Genomic DNA, 6,000 nt, shown 5'->3' on the forward strand with positions numbered 1-6,000 from the left:
AATACGACACTGAAACGATGAGTATGATTGTTTTTTAAAAATTCCAAAATGTGGAGCACATAATATTAATTGTCACTAATTTTATACTATTTTAATAAACCACTTTAAATAAACTTAATATGTACCTATTACTTATTAGTAAAATAAAAAAAACAACAGAATGTATGTTTAGTTTTAATATTTTGTATTCAAATTTTAAGCGTACTCATTTTTAAAATTAAGCATCTTAAAATATTATTTAAAAAAAAAAAAAAATGGTAGTTACAGAATACTTCTGAATTATAATATCTATAATTTAGAAGTAAAAAGATTTACATATATTTTTAAATATTAATTGAACTAAAAATATGCATTTAGATTTATTTATTTATTTGTTAAGTAAAATTAAATAAAAATCAAATGATCAAGTTACCACAATTTTGGATTTTTTAAAATAATTTATATTGTTCAACCAAAAACCTATTTATACTTAAATATTATAAATATCACTTGTTAAAAACTGAAATGAGAAGGTAAAAACAACAAGAAAACAAGAGGACGACAAATGACAATGACAAGTAACGGTCACGTTGTACTCGTATAATAAACTGTGACATTGTGTTCTGATAATCTATAGTAATTGTATCAATAAAATTGATAAAGATATTATTGGGATATAATTGCAAAATATTATATATAATGAATACCATAATATAATATAAAGCTGCAATTGCGCAGTTGACTTCAGCAATCCTTGTACGAAATAGACCTTTATGTTTTCAAGGGTAATTTCAAGGGATATACATAATATTATACGTTGTATTAAATATAATTAAATGGCATACCAAAAATCCGCTATTATTATTATAACAACAATATTACCTTATTAGTTATGAGTATTTTATAAATCGTCACATTTTTCTGCCACTAAAACCGAAAAGAAATAACTAATAAACTGCAGGTACATTAAATTAATAAATGGAAAAAACACAACATCCAACAATTATTGACTACCAAGTACTAACTATCAACATATATATTTTACTTGTGGCTGCTTTACATTACTATCATATATTTTCTATATCTATTTTATTTATAAATGTACACTAATGTAATTTTTGAACACAAAATGATAAAATGTGTTAAGTACCTATTTTAATATTAAATAAATACTTATACATAAAAATTATCTAGATAAATTTATATAGATAACTGAATTTTTCTTAAAAGATAAAAAAAAAAAGATGACCAGTAGAATTTAATTTAGATAAGATGATAAATAATAACATTTTAGATACATTTATCTAGATAAGTCCCAATATTGGTTATGATTAAAGTGCATAAAACCTTAAAAATCTTCAAAATGTTTTTTTTTTTTATTTATTTAAACTTACAATGTGTTAACATATTACATGTTATTACAAGGTATTGGTTATATAATAATGATACTATCAAAAGAAAATAATAATGATGTTGTTGTATAAAAAAATAATGGATAACTAATTTTAGAAAGAGATAATAATAATAATAATATATTTTTATTTATTTTTATTTTTAACACGCAATACACAATAAGTATCAAACTAGACACAATAAGTATATTTTATGAGGGTTACAATTTCTTGTCATGAAAATATTTGATGAAAGAAGCCACCCATCGATGACACTTACTGTTTTTTTTTAAATTTATTTGCTTATCTTAAGAGATCACGACACCATTTACGCTTCAGGCGTCTCGGGGGATTGCCAGGTAAGGTGGGAGTGGCTAAGTTTTTTATGAGTTCGTTTTGATGGTTATTAAGTTTGAAATGAAATCTTTTGTAAAATGTTTTGGCTTCGTCGTTAATTGATTTGAGTTTTGTGTCAGTATGAAGGATGTGATTTGATGTATGGTTGGGCATTCATTATTTTTCGGAGAGCGATGTTTTGAAATGTTTGTATTTTAAGTATATTGGACTTTTTCGCGTTACTCCAAAGTTAAATTCCGTAGGTCCATAGGGGTTTGAGAAGTGATTTGTAAATCAAGAGTTTGGTTATAACAAAGGTGAAATTATTATTGCTTAATAAGGGTTTGAGGAGACGGAGACGATGATTCAGTGCTAATCTATTGATTCGAATGTGATGAGTCCAGGTTAGTCTTTAATTGAGAGTGAGCCCGAGATATTTGATTTTTGAGGAGTAGTAGATAGGAATACTATAAAGAAAAACTCTGGGACAAGGAACATGTTTGAGGGTGAAAGTCGTATGAACAGGTTCGCTTTGATTTATTTTGAAACGCCAGTTAGTAAACCATTTTTCTATGATGTTAAGGTGATTTTGCAGATTTTTGAATGTTACGAGTGGATCAATGTCAATAGATATTATCACTTTATCGTTATCATAGTCAGCTACTGATGTTTTGGAAGTAGTAGGTTGATCAGAAGTGAAGACATTGTATAGAATAGGGGACAAAATTCCCCCTTGAGGAACACCAGCATTTATAGCTGCTATGTCAGATAGAGAAGATCCGTAGAGTGTTTAAAAATGACGATCTGATAGATATAATTTGATGAGTAAGTAATAGATGGGAGGGAGGAATTTCTTAAATTTATACAAAAGCCCATCATGCCAAACGCGGTCGAAGGCTTGTGTGATGTTTAAAAATACGCAATTGCAATACAGTTTTTTTCCAGGGAATACGAAATGTAGTCTACGACTCTATGTGCTTGATGTATGGTTGAGTGAGATGTGTGAAATCCAAATTGGGTATTTGGAAGAATATTCTTTTCAGTAATGATCGAGAGAATTCGTTTCAGAATTAACCGTTCGAATATTTGGCGAAAAATGGGAGAAGGCTGATTGGCCGATGTGATGATGGATGGAAGGTCTGGTAGTTTGTTTGGTTTTGGGAATATGATTATAGTTACGAATTTCTACAGTATGGGGAAATAAGAAAGTTATGTGAAGCATTAAATATGTGAGTGGTATGGACGATGGCTGTAGTTGGAAGTGATCTGGCTACTTCCGCAGTAATGCAATCATAGCCTGGTGATTTACTTAGTGAGAATTTTAGCAATGTATATTTTACATCATTAGGTGTAAATTACTTGACTGGAAGAGTCATTGGGAGAGGGATATTTAAAAACCTTTCGACTAGATTCATATTTTCATCATCTATAATATCACCGTGCGGTTGAAATATTTTAGCAAGATGATCCTTAAAAAGATTAGCTTTTTCGAGATCTGCGATAGCAAAGCTACCATTTGGTTTTTTTAATAGGAGGATTTGGTGATTTATAGTTATGTATTTGCTTTGTCTCTCTCCAAAGACTACCATCTTTGGGTGTATGTTTCATAAGGTAATTTTGCCATTTATTTGACTTAAATTTGGTAAGCAATTTTTTTAGTGAATTAGCTAGTTTGTTATAATTAAGTTTAACATACATACGTCCATATATGTACAGGTGTATACAAGTGTATTATGTGGTGTACTTCACGTTAATGATATTACGAGTAACTATGTTGTGGTCGTGTATAAAAATTTGTTGCTATACTAATATGTCGACTCAATTGGATTCCAGTACAATTTTTCACAAGTATTACAATCAACACGTAGCAGAATCCAGAGACTGTGTAATACAACAGTCTCCTCTGAATGGATCAAAAATGAATTGGATAAAGGCACTCAAGCTGTATATTTGAAATATAGGGACAAAAGATTGTACATTTCCACAAAAAAAAAAAAAAAATCATAATGAATCAATAATAAAAATCGATAATAAAATTTAAATTTTTAATTGAATTTGATACATTTATCAAACTAACCAATTTTAGTTATTTATGTTGAGACTTATATCTATTGACTTTTCTTACTACTTAATATACCATTTAATCAGAAAAATATCAAAATGAAAAACAAAAAGACTTCAACACACCCGTATAGGTATTAATTGTCTTTTTTTTTAAATTTTAGATACATTTTATTTTTATTTCCTAAGTTTTCTAAATTAGCTATAATTTAAATTGACGGAGAAATTGTGCGTTCCTGAGACTGCATACGCTATTGGGAGATTTAATTTTGCGTAAAATGTATATATATATATATGCATATAAAAGGGGAATGACCGCTATTAATAATTATTGTGAGTATTAAACACGTGCTACGCATTAACTACTCGTTTTTATTCAGTACGTAACTTTTTCAATTTATTAGCAGCATGAATTCTTATGGGAAATCAAGGTATCTGCAATGGTGCATCATATTGAGCGCTTAGGATTCAGTTAAGTTTTCAAAACATTATCCCTTTATATATGCGACAGACGATCGCGTTTTATTGTTATTTTTTTCCTAACCACTGGTCGCTTTCTTTCAATTGTCTATTTTTTAAAAATACATTTTATTTTCTGTAGTTTATTGTGACATAATAATAATTATAATTAAGTAAAACCTTGTAAAAGCGTCAATCGGAGCCAATTGGTTTTCATTTCTAAAGGAGTGTCCGTAATATTGAAACGAAAAATGTTAAAATTAAATGTAGAAATGTATAATTTTAAAACAAAAATAATTTTTAATACATAAATATGAAACACATTTTTAAGATGTGCGTTGAAGCATATTTGTACCTTATTACATATTAGATATTATACTTTATAATATATTACACAATTTAGAAATATAGTTTATGCATTTTTTTTAGTTTCCGATAATTAAGGGAGGCATAATTTTGTGGTTCTGTTACTAATTCCAATAACTCAGTATTTGAAAGAACACTTGAAAACTTTAATGGTTCTTCTAAATACCAACATGGAACATTTTAAGATATTATATATTCGCTTTTTATGGAGTCTATTATAAAGAGGTTTTATTTAATAAAAATAAGATAAGACAATACGGCAATGATACTCGTATAAATATCATAATTTTTTTGTTTTTAAATATCCTGATACATCCATCAGTCCTTCTACAAACCTATCATTAAGATTGTCAACTATTTTTTAATAATGCAAATGAATAAGATTCTATGTAGCTTATGCTGTAAAATTTCTTGATTAAATGCGTTGTTAACGATCATCACAACGGTTTCATGTAATAAGCGCACACGCCAGTTATTGTTCCTGCTTAAGTATATAATATGCACATTTGTATGCATGTGTCTGTATTTATGTGTTAGTGTTGTAACGTAAAAGGTTAGACTTGAACGGCGGCAGTAATGTCAACTTCCCCTTAACGTTTTTATAAATCCAACGGGAAAACTTTGCGACATACAATGGACATTTCGCATGCGATTTTAAAACATACAGATCTTATCGTCCTTCAGCATCGGATGTAAGAATGTTATGTCTATTTTATTTGTATATTGGGCCCCTTTAGAGAGAACTTATTCCTTTCACTATGTGGTCTCGAATTGAAGTATAATACTCATTCTTCTATTGCTATATTTGGTGACGAAAAGTAAAATAAGAGGTTGATACATGAATTTGAAAATTAAATTTAAAAAAACAACAGCCAATAATGTTTTTTTAAAAAAAAATATATAATAAAAATATAATTAATTGGTTTAAAACATGTAAATAGCGTCCATTTCATGAATAATAAAACAAAAAATTGAAATACTTAGGTACCAAACCATTTAAGTAGTGTTCCCTCCGAAAAAATTAAAAATAAATATAATGAATTCTGCTTAATATAAATACCTTGAAATTAAATCAATTTTCCCACATTATGTAATTGGCCATATAAACCAAATTTAGTTCAAAAATACTTGAAATTAGTTAAAATTAATATATAAATAAAATTATAAAATAAATAATAATAAATAAATATTTGTTTTTTTTTTTTTTTTTTTAATGCTCTTAATAAAACTCTTGTGTACATTAAATTAAATCCACAACAAAATACTATAAAGTTTAAAAGTTTAAGATTTTTATTAATTTTTATAAACAATATTATAGACAGTACCGGGATATAGAGGGGATTAAGTTGGTATGCTTGCCCCAGGTGCTATTGGTATAAATGCGCTCTTAAGTTAATAAAAACAGACA

Source organism: Sipha flava, unplaced genomic scaffold, assembly GCF_003268045.1.
Source record: "Sipha flava isolate LNK unplaced genomic scaffold, YSA_version1 256_pilon_pilon, whole genome shotgun sequence".
NCBI classification, from domain to species: domain Eukaryota; kingdom Metazoa; phylum Arthropoda; class Insecta; order Hemiptera; family Aphididae; genus Sipha; species Sipha flava.